The sequence below is a fragment of the Rhinatrema bivittatum genome, chromosome 2, assembly GCF_901001135.1.
Source record: "Rhinatrema bivittatum chromosome 2, aRhiBiv1.1, whole genome shotgun sequence".
Classification (NCBI taxonomy): Eukaryota; Metazoa; Chordata; class Amphibia; order Gymnophiona; family Rhinatrematidae; genus Rhinatrema; species Rhinatrema bivittatum.
Window position 1 is genome coordinate 228,726,995 of NC_042616.1, and position 19,530 is coordinate 228,746,524.

Below are 19,530 nucleotides of genomic sequence, written 5' to 3' on the forward strand. Positions count from 1 at the left end.
GAGAGACAGTCTGAAGGTACTACCTGGGGAGACAGGACAGACAGACAGACGCTGGAAGAGAAGGATGCTGGAACAGAAGGACGCTGGACAGACTGGAACAGTAGGATGCTGGAACAGAAGGATGCTGGAACAGTAGAACACTGGAACAAGGCTGGAACAAGACTGTGAACGTGGAGGCAAACTAGTACACATACAGTGCCGACCCGATTGCCAAGGCAAGGAAGTGCAAGCAGGAACTTCCTTATGTAGCACATTCAATCAGGGCGCGCCGTGGAGCTAGGACCTGCCCGTGACCCTACAAGAGGCTGGGTGGTCTGAGCGTGCATGCGTAGGGGTGTGGCCAATGCCACCGAGGATGCTGAACTCTGGTGTGAGGCCTGGTGCGCAGTGGAAAGCCCGGCGACTGCCACTGCGGGACACCGAGGCCTGGAGGAGCTCGCGACTGCTGCTGGGGAGGCCGACCCGTGACCTGCAGAGGAGCTAGCAAGGTGAGCAGGCACGTGCGCGGGCCGGGCGTGGATGGGGCACGCAACACATGAGCCATCTGGGCTTCAGCTCCTACAGCCCAGCTTTCACAATTCCCTTCTTTCCAGCAGCAAAGGATTAGAGAACATAGCCCCAAATACCACTTCCTATACATTTTCAATAACAGGGAACAGGTTCAAAACAAAAATCAATAAGAAGTGTTACTGGGTAGTTATAAGTTGATTAATTGTAGTTTCTAGAGGATCATTGACAGATAAATATAAATTAAACCAATAGACTAAAAGAATTTTAGTTTGAACATCCCTATTCCCTTAGAAATTTGAACAAAATTAAGAGACAGACAATAGTCCAGCAATGAGAGGGGGCTATCCCTCTTTTGCATTAAGAACATAAGAAATTTCCATACTGGGTCAGACCTAGGGTCCATCAAGCCCAGCATCCAGTTTCCAACAGTGGCCAATCCAGGTCACAAGAACCTGGCATGTACCCAAACACCAAGAAGATCCCATGCTACTGATGCAATTAATAGCGGTGGCTATTCCCTATGTCAACTTGATTAATAGCAGTTAATGGACTTCTCCTCCAAGAACTTATCCAAACCTTTTTTAAATCCAGCTAGACTAACTGCACTAACCACATCCTCTGGCAACAAATTGCAGAGCTTAATTGTGTATTGAGTGAAAAAGAATTTTCTTTGATTAGTTTTAAAAGTGATACTTGCTAACTTCATGGAGTGCTCGTAGTTCTTCTATTATCCGAAAGAGTAAATAACCAATTCACATTTACCCATTCTAGACCTCTCATGATTTTAAAGACCTCTATCATATCCCCCTTCAGTTTTCTCTTCTCCAAGCTGAACAGTCTTAACCTCTTCATCCTTTCCTCATAGGGGAGCTGTTCAATTCCCCTTATCATTTTGGTCGCCCTTCTCTGTACCTTCTCCAGTGCAACTACATTTTTTTGAGATGTGGTGACCAGAACTGTACACAGGACTCAAGGTGCAATCTCACCATGGAGCGATACAGAGGCATTATGACATTTTCCGTTTTATTAACCATTCCCTTCCTAATAATTCCTAACATTCTGTTTGCTTTTTTGACTGCCACAGCACACTGAACCGACGATTTCAATGTATTATCCATTATGATGCCTAGATCTTTCTCCTAGATGGTAGCTCCTGATAAGGAACCTAACATTGTGTAACTATAGCATGAGTTAATTGTCCCTTTATGTGACACCTTGCACTTTTCCACATTAAATTTGATCTGCCATTTGGTTGCCCAATTTTCCAGTCTTGCAAGGTCCTCCTGTAATGTATCACAATCCGCTTGTGATTTAACTACTCTGAATAATTTTGTATCATCTGCAAATTTGATTACCTCACTCATCATATTCCTTTCCAGATCATTCATATATATATACTGAAAAGCACCGGTCCAAGTACAGATCCCTGAGGCACTCCACTGTTTACCCTTTTCCACTGAGAAAATTGACCATTTAATCTTACTGTTTCCTGTCTTTAACCAGTTTGAATGCCACATGTATAATTATCTAGCAGTTGCTGAGAGATTGTACAGGTGTACTTGGTGCAAGGAGCTCCTGTCCCTCAGATAACAAGTTCAACCTCTGGAGGCTGCAGTAGCAGGTGCCCAGGCTGGTAGGAGGGGGGAAGGGGGTTCAGTCTGGGGGATCTGCCTATGCTGAGGGAGTGCAGGCAATGTTGAGGCTGCTGAAGGGTCAGGGTGGGGCTGCAGGGTCAGGGTCAAGCTGTTCTAGAGCTAGAGGGGGAAGGGCATGCTATGGGGCTGGACAGGCTGTGCTGAGGCTGGGGATGGGGGAGGACAATAAATAGGAACCTCTGGGGAATGTGCATGTGTTGCTGTGCTGCAGCTTGGGCTGGGAGAAGTAGTCTGCACTAGGGTTGAGGGGGGAGGCAGGCTGTGCTGTTCCTGGGGCTGTGGGGTGGGGGGGGGGGGGGGGGGGAGGAATGCACTGTTATGGGGCTGAGTAGGTTGTACTGGGGCTCCGAGCAGGAGACCAGGCCGTGCTGGGTCTGGAGGGGAAAAAAATTCATAGGGGCCTCTGGGAAATTTCCATGGGTGTCAGCTAGTTTAACATTAAAGAGCTGCTTTTCATGATCTTGCATTGCAGTAGCTTATTAATTTATAATTTGAATAAAATTTCACATGTAGCAAACTTCATGTGAAATGTTATTGCCTGCGAAAAATTTCTCCAGCGTGGCTTCATGTGCCAAAACACACAAAGCAATGACATTTCATGGTTTGTATGAGTTTAGTTCCCGAAGCCCCGCTGGCAAAATTTTTCACCAGTTATAGTAATTCGGCCTCGTTGCCTGTTACCTCATTTGAGGTTCAGACAGAAAAAATAGTTAAATTCACACAAGTCTGAAACTCGCATGCAGTAGCCCCTTCCCAATATTTCAAACCATAATACTCTACATTTGCTCACCATAAAATAATTTTTCACCTTTTCAGAAAATGGACTCCTCTCATTTGGCTCTTGCGGCGGGAGTTCATGCTAGAAGAAGTTCAGAAAATAGGAAGCAGGATTTATTGAAGGACAATGCTTTTTATCCTACAGTCCTGGATTTAAATTTCAGTAGGGGGGGCTATGACATCCTGGAAAAGGGAGGGGAAGCTGGAGGGAGATATCAGAAGCTTATGACTGCAAGACAAAAGTAGTAGAGAAGAGCTGAAGCTCGGTGGGGGTTGAATCTGCCCCATCATTTTGAGCTGCCTTCTGCTGACCAAACAGATCGAGATATTGGCATTTTCCTGGATTGCAACCGTTACAAAAGAGTCTATTTAGAAAGTATTCAGGCCTGAGGGGAAAAAAAATAACATTTTGCCATGAAAGAAGACAGCTTCCCAGCAAATGGCTAGGGACAAAGTTGAGGGTGTTAATGCCAAAAGTTATGTTAGCAATACAAGTATTTATCTTGTAGTTTCTAGTATTTACTAGTTTAGCGTCCATAGTGAGATGCATCAGGTTGACTAGATGAGTACCATAGAGTAAATGGTGATGGTGTGTGTCAACATCCCTTATATACCACTGAGCACGTGCTTATTCAGAGGCAGTGTGTCTGTAGATCTGCTTCTGCACAGTGTTTCGAGGTAGCTGCCCTTTTTGGCTTGTTTATACTAGTTCCAAGAGTTACATCCTGAAATACAGATAGTTTTACGTTCTGATTTTGCTTTTAGATGTCCCATTGCTTTGCTGCCATGGTGTTTAGCTAATAACGACAAATCCACAGATGGTTCCACTATGAAAAATTCATCAGTTTGGACTATGGCACAAAAATTTATTGTGGTATTTCAAAGAATTCACTTAATTACAGTGAAAGCAGACAGGAAGAAGAGACCCATGGTGAAAGGGACATACTGGCTGACTCACTGACAAAGGATGCATGCCATGTTGGCCCTGTATGGACACAGTGCAAGTAGACTCACATGATTGCCATAGAAACATGTTCCATATATTATGATCATTAGTGCCACCTGACTCTTTTACAGACTGCAGAAGAATGACCCTGAGCTTTCAAATATTATGTAAGCTAATGCAAGATACTGAAAAGATGTAATGTTTTATTCTGCTATGATTGTACTGTACATCAAGCTTATTTAACTTTATGATTTATGTTTTGCTGTATTGTTAATCTTGGTGTATTTGGTAATTTTTTTTGTTATCCACACTGAATGATTTTATTAGACATTGCTAATATAAGAATGAATAAATACAATAAAATAAATATTGCAGATGTTGCATTTCAGCATACACCATTCCTCACAGTCATCATGCAGAAAACCATTTTGAGTTCATTTTCAAGGAGACTTCTGTGGCCCTTTATGCCTATAGGATAGAGGCGTTCCGGGGGTGGAATTTGAGTGGGGATGGGAATTATGTTCATATGCTCTGATTTTTTTAATAGTATCGTTGAATTTTAAAATCCCTATGCGTGCCAAAGCCGGGAGATATGTGCACAAGTTGGGCTGGCATGCGGCACGTGGATTTTAATAGCTGCCCATCTACGTGCGTATCTCCCGGTATTGCGCACAAATGAAACGTTCCCCAATAGAGGCGGGAAATGGGCGAGGTCTGGGCGGGGCGGGGGCATCCCTGGATTTATGAATGAAAGCAGCCTGTAAAAAACGTATGTGTACAAGCACGCACCAGGGTCCCCTAGCACGTAACATTATTTGTGCTATGGATGGCGGGCAAGTCCTAAAAGAAAAACATATATAGGCATATCAGCAGAGTTTTAAGGATCAAGGTTAAGAGGGGAATCCTTTACCTGGGCGAACTGGGAATGGGGCGGTTTAACTGGTAATTGCGTCTGCGCGGGTTTCTATTAAAGTCATCCCCCCACTTACGCTGTAGAGGTGGCATTTGCATGCACATGTGTGGGTCCATATAAAATTGTGCCCACATGTATGCAGCTTCAGCCTATTTTATACCATATGCACATATAGACACATATGTTATAAAATGGCTGCGTCTCTGGACGAAAGATGACATATGCACGTACATGTGTGCCTGCGCGGCTGTTTAAAAGTTACCGTCCCTGTGTGTAAATTATCTCTGCGGTGTAACTGTGTGCACGCAGTTGTGCCGGGTTAATTTTCAGTGCCAGCTTACATGTGTAGGTTTGTTTTGAAAATCGGTGGGACTTGGGGGCATAACAGCCGGCAAGTATATAAGACCCATTGTAAAATGACACTCTTTGAGGGCAATTTTCAAAGCTACTATTCACCTGGATAAAACTGGCCTGTCTGAAAACAAGCAGCTGAAAAGTACTTGTGGGTTTTACAACGCATGAAACGTCAGCCGCGTTGGAAACGGAGAGGGCTGTTCCTTTGGGCATGTTTAGGTCCAGGGGTGGAAAAAACAGCTCACAGGCTTTGCATTTTCCAAAGCACATGTGCGATCTTACCTCCCTTCCCTTCCTTTGCTGCTGGCACCGATAGCAGGTGCAAAGCGCACAGGTGCTTTCAGGGCGAGAACTTTATGTTACCTGATTTTCACAGGGAAAGTCCCATGCAGTTTCCGTTTGGAAGGTTAAGCCACAGAGTTTGTGTGCGGTAAAGGTGCCCACATACTTTGCAACCAGACAGACTGCTCAAAGCTGCTTCCTCTGTGAGTGAAACAGGAGGAGGGCTTTATTACAGCTCTTCCCCCAATCACGGCAGGGGAGAAGAAAAACTGATACTTCACGCATATCCAGCATAGCTCTCTGCTTCAACGGCAGGGGAGAAGAAAAACTGATACTTCACGCATATCCAGCATAGCTCTCTGCTTCAACGGCAGGGGAGAAGAAAAACTGATACTACACGCATATCCAGCAGAGCTCCCTGCTTCAACGGCAGGGGAGAAGAAAAACAACCAATAAGGGCTGAATAACATAGTCTGGGTAAAACAAATAAGCATGGGTGTAGCTTGCTTATTGCGGCGGTTACTTCCCCTACTACCCCTAACTAATCAAGCTTGATATTTCACTTGGATGCAGCTCCATCACTGCTCTCTACATTAATGGTGGGGGTGGAAGGGAAATAGAAAGAGCTAAGAGAAACAGATAAGTATGAGAAAAAAATGTGTGAAGCTTGCTGGGCAGACTGGATGGGCCGTTTGGTCTTCTTCTGCCGTCATTTCTATGTTTCTATGTTTCTAGCATACAATTACTTTCCAATGTACTCGTTGACACTTTTTGTTCTTATATCACCCATTTTCAAAACAAAATTGTTACACTGACAGATTAAACATACATGTTAGGAAAGAATGTTTCATTAGCTATGGCCAATAATCAGGTACAGATTGAGCTCATTACGATTCTTGTTGAAATTTTGGCTACTAGAATCCCTGCATTCAGATAGCTAGCACCAAATTTCCTAAATTCACTATGGCTCACCTTAATTTGTACAGTCAGTGTTCCAAACTTTTCATTGCATAGATACTGGTCCTGTCAGCATACTGTTATTTAACTGTCAACACTGGTACACAATCTGATAATATGCTTTTACCTTCTAGATCATCTCACATGGTTACAACAACTAAATGATCCTTTGAATTAATTCAAGCTCATTAATCCCAGCCTGTGTGAGCAGACATATTTAATTCAAATGCCAACCTAACTAGTTTCAAGGGACATATATCTCTATTTGGTCTAATTCTCGTCTTGTTCCCCATCTGTAAAACTCTTACGCTCACCTACCACCTCATATATTTTGTGTTTCTTGGGGGCTGAAAACTTCCATTTTCATTTATTTGCTCCCCAGAATTTTTCTCTTTTAACATTGTTCACCAAGTGCATAACATCCATCTTCCTAAGAATGCTCCACTCTACAGTTCAGACTACCTACTGAATGATATCAGGTGCAGTCATACATTATCCTTGATTACTATTGATGGCACAATGTATTCCACATCTTGTGCTACCAATGACTCTATTGATGCTCCAGACTTAACCTCCTGTGCTGTGCATCTGCTGCATAATGGCACGCGGGACAAAACACGTTTCATAAACTGCTAAACTTCACAGAGCACCACGCCTATCTCAGTCAGCTTAAGACAACCTCCACAGATGTGAATCATGCCATCACCTATGTAAGTGGGAAGATTCTAGTACACGCTGTTGAAAACCTGTTGTATGATGCCCATGTTTCAATGCAGGATGATGAGGAGCTAAACTTGCTTTTCTTCTACTCATCCTGGAAACAGTTTTCCAAGTGCTGCACTCATCTGAAGGATGGGGGTTCAGGGTCAGGAAGGAATGGAGCATTTAAGGGGTTAAGATGAGCAGGTAGTTGGGATGGGGGTAGGGGGATTCAGACCATGGCTATCATATCTTTTTTTTTTTTTTTAACAATTGTAGGGATGGGACAGGTTTGGGAGAGAGGCAGCAAACATCTTTGTTCTGTACACTGATCAGGAAGTAGGAGGCAACGGGCACCAGTGGGCAATTTTTTTTTTTTTTTTGCAAGGGGATCAAGAGGTGAGGGGGTAGGTTTTGGGAGGGGGGGGGGCAGTGCACAGCTTCTATTCTGTTTGGTAATGCAGGGAGGGGAGGAGAAGGAGGATTTATGCTGCAAGATGTTTACTTAGTCAGCACAGATTTCGGGTGCTAATTGTCTACGTTTAGCAGGAGGTGGTGGTAGGAGTCATATTGGCTAGAATTACCTGGGAGGCAATATTCAGCTGTTAAGTGGCTCGGCTAATCAGCTGGATAAACTTATCTGGCTAAGTTACAGGGTATATTCAGCAGTGCAGTCATGCCACTGAATATACCTGGCTATTTTGAAGCTAGCCAGATATGTTTATCTGGCAAACCTTAGGACAGGTCAGCAGCATGAGCAGAGTTAGCCGTACAAATTATATTCCTAACTCTGAATATCGGAGTTAGCGAATTATTTATTCAGCTAACTCCGCTCCTCCCCAAAACACCTTCCGCCCAACCCCCGGAATGTCCCCAACCTATCCAGCTAAATTCTAGCCAGATAACTACCCGGATAGCTTTGCCACTCGCCAGCTTCCTGAATATGGACATTTTAGAAGTTCTAGAGATCAAAAAGAGTTTCTGGACATCAAAACATGCACACTGCCACTGCAGACCGCCAAAGGAAGAGGCAAAAGCATGGAGAAGATCAGTGGCCTTTGACCTATAAATAATATAAAGCTGCTTTGGTAAGATAATAAAGGGGAAGAGAGAAAAAAAGATTAACACTCTTCCAAGCTGTAGGGGGAAGACGGGGAAAAAAACCCAAGATTGATAGAACCCCCCTAAGCTGCCTTTGTAAGGACGCCGGGGAAAAGAGAAAGATTCATAAGCACCCCTCTGCCAGTTTCCCATTTCCTCTTGGAAAGTGGACCATGCACCCAACTAACAAGCGAGATCCCTCCTTCACAGACGAGCCTGAAAAGGAAGTGTGAGGATCTCCATGCATCTGGAGGGGAAAGACCTGGCAGGATGCCCAAGGGCTGATCGTGAAGTACTGGCATAACTAAACTTGTTAATTAGCTAGCCATGTCTGCTGTTCTTGCTGCTGATGCTGTGTCATGTGTGCTCAAGAAAGCCTCTGCGAGATTGTTATTATTGCATCACGTTTAATGTAGTGCTTGGTTATTAATAGCTGCAGTAGTGACGGCTTGTGCCTTTCAGACTATACCTTGCATGCATGAGTAGGGAAGATGCTAAAACGCTACATCTAAGTTGAAAGTCTGTTGAATGAAACTGTAATTGTTTTAGATGTGAATGAATTAGTGTCAGAGTCAGACGGGGACTTGTCTTGGGAAAGAAAAGCTAAAGAGGATTAGGAAAGGAGGAGAGAAATGATCTGTAGCTTAGGAAACAGATTAGAGCTAATAAGAAGCAGAGCCAAGTGCTTTGCTTAAAGGTGAGCCCTTGAAAAATCGACATGGAAAAGCAGCACTGGCTCTTTAAAAGTATCACTTCCATGGAAAATTTACAGAGGTCATGAAAATTAGGTAAACACTGTGAAAGTTACTGCTGAGAGATTTGTATATGGAGTCATAGATGGGAATTCATTAGAGTAACAAAATTTAATTTGAAAACAAAACAAAAGTTTTAGAAGAGTTATTTATTTATTTATTTAAATTAATTTATATACCGGAGGTTCCTGTATAATATACATATCACCCCGGTTCACAAAGAACAGTAACTATCGCTACAAATAGCGGTTTACATAGAACAGAATAAAAGAAGTTTTACATTGAACAAAAACAAAGTAATAAGTTTTACATTGAAGTCAGCATGTGTAAATTTCTGATTAACAAAGGAAGAAAAAAATAGATCTGAATAACTCGTTGAGGGCTTGAAAAGACTTTTCTTCGTGTTCTTGGCTCTAGGGGAAAGCTTGTTTGAAAAGCCAAGTCTTAAGTTTCCCTTTAAATGTAGAGTGGCATGGTTCAGTTAAAACCCTGCCCCTTTGAAATGAAGGGTAGCTGCATCTTGTCAGTAGTTACTGGGGCTCTGTTTGAGGCAGAAGTAAACTTTGCATATGCATACATATGTATCTGGGTGAATCAATTCATGTAGACAAGATTTATGGGTGGAGCTGGGGGTGGTAATTCAGCATCTAATATGGCACAATCTCCTGCACATTCCTAATATCTTTTCCCCGGCTGTATTAAATATCTTCCTTCACCAAATATTTCTGGTGAATATTGCATTTTATAATAGTTGATATTTGGCAAAATACAGCTATTTGCCCTTAATAAGGTTACCTCTGAATCAAATGCAACATTGTTTTGTAATGCATGTGGTATGGTATGGTATCTAAAATTTCACATCTTTCTATTAGTTTTCTACATCTGAGAAGTCACCCAGTAAATAGGCATGTAAATAAGAAATCACTTAATATCTAGCTTTGAAAATATTACTGACCTAGTGCCAAATCTGTCCTCTGCAGTTTAAACTTTACAATATTCTTTAGATAAGTTTCTTTTAAAGAAATGAGTTTCTCTTTTGAATTCTGCTTTCAGATCGGTAAGATACATTCATTGGAGTTTTCAAAATGTATGTGTATAATTACCATATATGTGCATAAGTAGCCTCTATTCACGTAATCAATATTTTATAAAAGTTGAACACACGTGCATATTTTCACATTTGTGCACACATATACATGCACAAAAAGGGACAGTCTAGGGGCATTCTGTGTGTGTGTGTTGTGTGGGGGGGGTCAACACTTAAGCAGGGGAAGATAACTTTTAAACTGGTGCACAGGCACACATGTGCATGCGTTCATCGGCCCATTTTGTAACATATGTGCATATATGTGTGCATGTTATAAAATAGCATGTCCACGCACACATGTGCACGCAATTTTAAGTGGATGCAGGCTAGTGAGGGCAAATGCCACTTCTACTGCATAAGTGTGTGTGTGTGGGGGGGAATTTAAAAGCCATGCATGCCTTTGGCCATTTTCTCAGTTCATTCCCAGTTCAGCAATTTAAGAGTTAGGACTTCTAAACCAACTTAGTTTAATAGCCTCCCTTATCCCCTGTTAGTCCTGACCTTTAAAGCCCTGCTGATCTGCCTAGACTTTTTTGTTTTACAACTTACACGTCATCTATAGTAGAAGTAAGGTTACACGGCAGGAGACCCCAGCGGCCAGTGTGTGTAAGTATTTATGCACAAATTTAATGCTAAAATCTAGGAGTGCCAATGCCACACCCAGTCCCCGCCCATGCCTCATCCCCTTTTGGAAACTTTATTTGTGCGAACAGCAACAAGTACACATGTAACCCGGCAGCTTTTAAAATCTACTTGGTGCACGTTGGCCCAACATATTTGCACATCCCCCGAATTTCGGCATGCGTTGGGCTTTAAAATTCATGTTTTAAGTTACTATTTTAAAATGCACTTACACATAAATATTAGCCAACTTATTTTGCCATAAGTGATATTAAATTTGTTTATTGTATAGTACTTGTTGCGTGTCCTGGCAGCGGCAGGCCCGTGACCAGGCCTACTCACATCTGGCATCCGGCTAACGGACCTGGCCCGTCCTCACTGGTGGCGGTGGGCAGCCGCCTGCACTCCCGCACCCCTGCTGCCTCCTTGGGCACTCCCAGCCCCTCTGCGGACCTCTCCGGCTCCCTGAGGGTCTTCCCACATGTGCCGCGAGGAGAAGCTTCCATTCAGCATCTTGTTTCCTCTTACGCGCACACGCACGCACCTCATCGGCCTTTAAAGGGTCCGTGGCGGGAAACTAACCCATGGCCCCGGATGATGACATCATCAGGCCCTGCTACTTAAGGCAGGGCCCGCTACTCATTACTTGCCTTGGGAACAGGTCTCCATGCTAGTCGTGTGCTTCATTGCTCGTCCCTGTTCCTGACTTCGTTCCTGGTTCCTGTTCCTGACTTCGTTGCTGGTTCCTACCTAGCCCTTGCCTTGGATTGATTATTGGCTTTGACCCTTGCTTCATTGGACTATGCTCAGGACTGATTATTGGCTTTGACCCTTGCTTTGTTGGACTACGCTCTGGACTGACTACCAGCCTTGACCCTTGCTCCACTGTACCTCGCCTAGCTCCGCCGCCTGTCCTGACTCCAGCCTGTTCCTGACCTCGCCTCTGGTATCTCCTTGGACTTGGCCTTGTTTGGCGTTGGCCTTCTACTTTCCGGGCATCACCTACCCTTGCTTCTGGCCCATCCTTTCCGCCTGGGTCTCTGGATCCCTGCCTCAACCGGACCTGCCTTGGTCCCTCCGATACCTCTGCTTGTCCCTGGCTACCTGCTACAATATCCACTGGGAGTCATCTGATGGAGGCCTGCCTAAGACCAGCCGGCCCCGGCACCCAAGGGCTCAAACTGCAGGGAATGAGGGCTGGTATTGGCGAAGCTCCAGTCGGCCTCCGTCTCCTGGTCTGTTTCACCTCCTGATGGTGGGGACCCATGGGGCTTGCCCTATGGGTAGCATCAACTCCACCTCAGGCCAAGAGTCCACCACCAGCGCAACAGTACTGATTGGATAGGAGGTCTGGGTGAACTGGGGGAGTTCAGGCTGAAGAACCAAGAATGTCTTGATGACCTGGAGAAAGATTGGGTGAACTGGTGAATTAATTGATAAAATAATTAATTTCATTTACGAGCGCATGTTTTAAACTGGTACACTTAGCATGTAAATTGTGACTTATGCAAGTAAGTCCTACTTTACTTTTGCATTTAAAATAGGTAGGAAAAGTATGTACGTTCAATGCATTACTACACATGGTTTCAAAAATTGCATGTATTCTTGCATAAGCCTACATTCGTGTCTTTAATTTCAGGGAAACAGCACTTACTTTACACACAAAACAAAATCTCACTCCCCTCTAATTAGAATAGTAAAAAAAAAAAAAGTCAAAAAACCAATTACTACATTCCTGTTCAGTTGTTTCTACTATTAACTACTCTGTTCCTCCTTCTCTATACCTTCAGGGCCAGGAATCTCTCCAAGATCTGGAATCAAATCTTCTTTTTCTATCTCTCTTTCTTTCAAATCTCCTAGGGACATAGTAACTCAGTAGCAGCACTGTTACTGATTTCTGGCTGTTCCCCTTAGAGTGCAGGCTTTTGGAGCTTAACAACCAGCAGTTCTTCATTCCGCTAAAACCTCCTGCCTTCTGCTTAATTCCCAATGTGGAAAATCTCTTTCTTTCAAAGCAAATCCTTGCTCCTCTGATGTCATTATAAAACAATGCCACTTTTAAAAACTTTTACTTTCCCTGGAACTGCCCCTCTCAGCCTTCCTGGTGACATGGCAAAGGAGTAAGTCACTTCCATTTAATTTTCCTTATCTTTTAAAAATAGCTGTGTTGTCCCAAAACAAGGTTCTAGGGGCCAGTCACGTTACTTTTTTAGTTCTCCTACACTAGGTAAATTACTGACAAAAACCATAAGACTTGTACCCGTGCTTTTGAGCTGTACAATACACACACATACAGGATGCCTGCAGGAAAACCTGGACTAGTTTTTTGCTTAGACTGGAGTCCCAGCACAGGGGCTTTCCCTGGCCACATAGACACACCAATACAGCCTTGCATAAGTGATGGGGGATAGCACTGGCCACCCCAGCACTCAATCTGATCCAAACATTTTTTTAAACTATTTTTTCCCTTGGCTACATGGGCTTGTTTACCGGGATTCACTTTTTTCTCCAGGACCCTTTCTCATACAGCCAAGCAATAGAGACTACCCCAGCATCCCTTGCTGCTGGCCCTGCTTTGCTCTGTGCTCTGATGTTTCTCTATCACACCCAGTGAGGGGGGTTGTGGCGGCTTGTCCCGGAGGAGCTGAGGTAGCTTGTCACTGCTGCAGGAGCTTGGTGAGTGTTCTCGGTTGCTTGTCCTTTCTCCCCTTGCCTTTATTTTAATCTATCTTAGTTTTATTTTACTTTGATCTATTTAATTTTACTTTTGTGCCTGCCCCTGCAGCGCTGATATAACCTGGCCCCTTTATGAGTGCAGGCTATGATGTCATTGTTGCTGGGCTGCTACAGTGAAACTAAACCAGCAGCTCCATTTGATTTCTCATAATGGTGGACAGCAGCAGCTTTTGGCTCTGCTTTAAACAGCTGATACTGGAGGGAGAGACAGTACCAAAACAAAAACAGCAGCATGCTATCTCTGCCTAGCCCTGCTCCAGCAGTAGCAGCCCAGGTAACTTTTATTTAATAATACATTTTTAAACCTGTTCACAAAACTAAGCCATGAGGGGCCTGTGTTTCTTAAGCCCTTCATAACATGCAACAGGAAAAATAAATTTCTGATAACCCCCACCCCCATCCCTCCTCACCCCACCTCTCAAACAATTTGTGAATAAGTTTAAAAAAAAAAATGTTTTTACTTACATTGGTGGGCAGGGAGGATCCAGGCAGGCCTGCCTGTTGATGGCCTGAGGTCCCTTTAAAGGCCTTGACAGTGATTGTTTTCAATTACTTTCTTTTGTCAGGTGGTGAGTCAGCCATAGGTGTTCTGCCTGCTGCCTTCTGCCTCCTGGAGCAACAGGGCTGAGGCAGGGGACATGCCATGGTGAGACAGCAGCAGGAGGTCTGCTGACCACCTTCTCATGCCAGATAGGCAAGACTGAGCTGAACAAAGGTGGCGGGAATGTTTCCCTATTGCCGCGGTAATGGGGGGGAGAGGGTTAAATACAGCAGGCTGAGGGAACCACAGGTATAATCTAGCAGCAGAAATAGCCAGCAGAGATGCTGTTGGAGAAGCACAGCTGCGGGACTGGGAAGGAGGCCTGTGAGGATGAGTGGCTGCACTCTGTGAAGCGCCGGGAGTAGATGCGGTCCAGTGTGGCCTCCGCCGCTACTCTTTCTCTGCGCTGGGAGCCAAGCTCGCTGCTACTGAGCGCAGAGTTCTTACAGCACAGCTGTTCAAACAAGGCGCCCTGCACTGCTTTGCTTCCGGGGGAAGGTAACCAGAAGCAAGCCATTTCTGGTCTGGCAATAACGTGCTTTCTGGAGGTGCCAGAATGGTGTTCCTTTCCGTTCTGGCACAAACTGAGCGCCGCACACTCTGAATGGTTTTTCAAGAGTAAACTTTTCTCAAATAAAAAACATCATTTGTGATAATCTGGCAAACAGTACGTTTACTTGGCTATGAATCTCTTTCTTCAGTTTACATAGTCAAAAGCCACATACACTTTTCTGTTGCATGATCTCCTACTGGGCAGGTTTTGAGAGTTTCCGTACCTTTTAAGGAACTTCTACTACCTGAATTCCAGTGGCTGCACTGCTCTGCTACTCTGCAGGACAACCTCCCCTTCTTTTCCATAAGACTGAGTCCCTTGTTGATAATGACTCTACTTCTCTCCTCTCCATACCCACTACCACTGCTAAACCCATAGCAAACATAATCAACTGCTCACTAACCTCTGGTAAAGTCCCAGACCCCCTCAAACTAGCTGTAGTCAAACCCCTCCTAAAAAAACCTACTCTTGATCCTACAACCCCAGCAAACTACAGACCCATCTCCAACCTCCCCCTCATATCCAAGATCCTCGAGAAGGTAGTCAACATCCAACTCACTGACTTCCTTGAGGACCACAATATCCTACACCCTTCACAATTCGGCTTCCGTAAAGGTCGTAATACTGAAAATCTCCTTTTAGCCATCACTGACACTCTCCTCATCGGCATGGACCAGGGGAAATCCTACCTCCTGGCCATCCTAGACATCTCTGCGGCCTTTGACACTGTTAACCACCAAATCCTACTTTCCAGGTTGGCAGAAATAGGCGTCACTGGCACTGCCCTATCTTGGTTCTCCTCCTACCTTAACCACAGGGAATACGCTGTACAAATCAATCAAAGTACCTCTTCACATATCCCACTCACACAAGGCGTTCCCCAAGGATCCTCCCTCTCTTCCACACTTTTCAACATCTATCTTCTCCCCCTCTGCCAACTTCTCTCCGACCTAGGGCTGACTTTCTTCCTGTATGCTGATGATGTTCAAATCATCATCCCCATTCAAACAACACTCAAGGCATCCCTTCAATACTGGGAATCCTGCCTCTCCACCATCAACTCCCTTTTGGCCAACCTCCACCTGGCACTCAATGCAGATAAAACTGAAATCCTCGTCATCACCAATCAACCAGAGCACACTTCCTGCCCCACTGCTCCCACCCCTACTATAACCCACTCACCTACATCTAATGTAAGAGACCTAGGAATCCTACTTGATCAACACCTCAATTTCAAGCCACACATCAAGTCCCTAATAAAAGGAGGCTTCTACAAACTTCACATTCTTAAAAAACTGAAACCACTCCTTCATGCACATGACTTCCGTTTAGTTCTGCAGTCCACTATCCTCTCCAAACTAGATTACTGCAATTCCCTCCTGTTAGGCCTCCCTACTTCCACGATCAAACCCCTACAAATCCTTCAAAATGCGATGGCAAGAATCACCACCAATACCCGTAAGACTGAACACATAACCCCCATCCTAAAGGACCTGCACTGGCTTCCCATACCATACCGCATTAAATATAAAACCCTCACCATCCTGCACAACGCCCTTCATAAAAACAACCCCGCCTGGCTTAAAAACATGCCTCACTTCCGTACCTCTAACCGTCCTACTAGAAATGCCCTCGCAGGCACCCTACACACCCCACCTCTCAAAACCGCACACCTCTCCAACACGAGAGAAAGAGCGTTTACCATAGCTGGCCCCACCCTTTGGAACTCACTTCCCCATTACCTTCGACTTGAGCCCTCCTTACAGTCTTTCAAAAAAGGCATCAAGACCTGGCTCTTCAGGCAAGCCTACCCAGAAGCCAATCAAACCTAGCCCACTCCCTATCCCTTCCATCACCGTCCTCCCCCCCTTCACCCCCCAGCCTCCCCTTACCTCCCTAGCCCACCCTCCCTGCCCCCTATCTCCCCCTCCCACCTCTTCCTCCCCCCCCCCCTTCAATCAATTAATCATACAACTGATCTATTGTAAATGAATACTTCGCCTTAATTTATAATTTTAAAACAGTTACAATTATGTTCCTTTTATTATATTTATCAAGTTGTTTGTTCCTCTCTCTCCTTCTGCCCTATTCTTTCTTGCTGCTCTTCCCCTGCCCACCTCTCACCTTTTTCTTGCCTGCTCCCCTTCTCCCCTACCCTTGTTCATTGTATTTTCTACCTGCTTCAGTTTTTTGTAAACCGGCATGATATGCCCTATGAATGTCGGTATATTAAAAGTTAAATAAATAAATAAATAAATAAAATGTTATACTACCTTTCTTGCACTGGGTTACTCTGACTAAAAGAAAAGAATGAAATGACTTGTTTTTTGAAGATTTGACAGTGGCTAGCTGTCTGGTTTTCAGATCCATTCTGGCAAACCAACTGAACCTCTCACTCCAGGCTAGGATTCTTTCCTCTCTGGAAAATCGTAAGTTATTATCAACAAATAGGAAACTCTCTCTCCTTCTCATGTCCAATACCTTAGCACATTAAAGAAGATACAGGAAAGGAAATCTTCAGACTTGCTTTCACCTCCTTATCTCTCCAAAATAGGGAACGAGCTTACAGACGCCTGTCCCTGGTTTGCAGCTACTGCCAAGCACCCAACAGCATCTGCTACCTGTGTGCCTTCTGCAATTTAGTACTGCAAGAGAGAGAGAGAGAGAGCGAGAAAGACTGATACCTCTCCTCACTATTGCATCACAGGACGCCTTTAAGGAAACTCTTGGAGTCTTTACTATTCACAGTACAATCACTTCTGGCAACTCTTGTGAATGGGTCATGCCAACTCCTTCTTAAAAATCATATCCTGTCAAAAAGGTACACTATCAGGGAGGATAACTTTTAAACATGCATGAGCACGCCCATATATTCAGCTATATGGATGCACACGCACATACATTTTATATCACGCATGGAAATGCATGAGCACTATATAAAATACATGTAAATCTATCCAACAACATGTTTGCATATCTAAAAATACATGACATGTATTTTAAACATAGCCAGATATGTTTTGACTTTCTGGCTAACTGGCGACAAAAGTTCGACTAAGTAGCACTGTGGCGATTTATCCGGATATGTAGAGCTGTGTAAGACTTTTCCGACTAAATAAGATAGCCGAATAAGTAAAAGAAAAGCGCTACTTAGCCAGATAGCAGGTCGATCCAGTAAAGTTCAGTTGAAGATTTCTCGTCTTTAACGAGCTCGCTGCGCACAATTCGGACGCGTAAGGCAAACCAGCGATACAGTCTCCAGTTTTGCGCGTCCGTAGCGCTTCTTAAAACAGACGCGTAACCCTTCCCGCACCCGGCATGTAAATGAACGAATTAGCTGTATAATGAAGGAATTAGCTATTCCCCTCCGATACCGTAACGGGCACTCAGGTTCTCTCATTAGTAACGCACTGTTTTGCCGCGGCCGTAACGTGTTAGTTTACCGCCTCCCCCTAGTAGGAGTTAGGACTGTGAGTCTAGTAACAAATCCATCGACACCGCTTAAGATACTCAAAAACAATAAAACACAATTTAAAAAAAAAGCGATACAGAGATGATCGAGAAAATGTAATGATGTGGGACACACAAAACCTGTCAGAAAAAAAAATAAAAATTTTTAAATACCTGTCGGAGGGCCGCGTGGTTCCAGGCGGCCGGCGGCGGCAGGAGCCGGGTGGTCGCGTGTTAAATCTAGGCCGTGGGCGGGTGGGCGCCTGTTCCAGGCAGCGGCGGCGGGGGGACACGCGTTAGTTCGAGACGGCCGGCGGGCGGCGGGTGGTCGCGTGTTAAATCTAGGCCGGGTCCGCACAGGCGCGCATTCATTCATTCACTGCCGGTGGGGGCTGCCAGAGAGGCAGCCCCCACCGGCAGTGAATGAATTCATTCATCCAGGCGGAGGAGCCGGCTGCTTTCGCCACCGGCTCCTCCGCCTGGATGAATGAATGCGCGCTGGTACCTGTCATTTGAAATGACAGGTACCAGCGCACCCAGGTTAATGTATAGGCGCTGTATTAAGCGCCTATACAGTAAAATGGGTTACGCGGGCATAACCCTTCCCTACCGCTTTAAAGCCGCGGCATGCATTTGCATGCAATTAGAGGAGAGTATCGGGGAGTTAGTGAAGAGAACTGTGCGTGCGGGGAGGAAGGGTGCGCCTGACACTACCTGACACTACCGCACTGTTTCTACCGTGGCCTTACTGGATCGACCTGTAGGTAAGATAGATGGATAACTAACATCTGAAGACTTATTCAGCTATTTTACATATCCAGCTAAGTGGCGCTTCTTAAGACTTATCTAGATAAGTGGCGGTTTTTCCACCATTTATCCGGATAAGTCAAAATTTATTTGGATAAGTGACAGACAATCATTTACACAAGGAAATGTAATTTGTATATTTTTCTTAGTACTCGGCTTTTATACTTGTAAATTATCAAATTTTATAACATGCAAGCGTGAAGGAAATTACCAGTTTTACTAATTTGTCCATCAGTTTGACCAGTCTTTATCTAGGTCATCAAGATTACCCTGGTTCTTTAGCCCGATCTCCTCCCAATTTACCCATACTCCTCACCAAGTCAGTATTTAGCTATAAAGATTTTTCACTTGACTTGCATCAGATAATTAGGTGTAAATATGTACAGTTAACAGCCAATCATGCGTTGCTTTTGCTGGTTATAAAATAGAAACCTATATGTGTAAATGTTGGCCTCGCCCTGGAATACCCTGGCCCACCCCTATTTTATACGAGCAAATTTATTGTGCGTGTATGTTTGAGGTTTATAAAATAGCACTTATGCAAATATGTGCTGCTTGTATGTGCATATGCAAATTTTTACATACGCAACTTTTTAAAAATTCACCTTTTAATTAGTGGGAAAGGGATCCCTACACTTGTAAAAGCAAGAAGGCTGCTGTCTGGAAAACACTTTGGGCTAGATTTTAAAAGCCCTGCCCACGTAAATCCTTCCGGATTTACACGCGCATGGCACTCGCGCGCCGGCGCGCCTGTTTTGCATAGGCCGCTGGCACGCGCAAAGCCCCGGG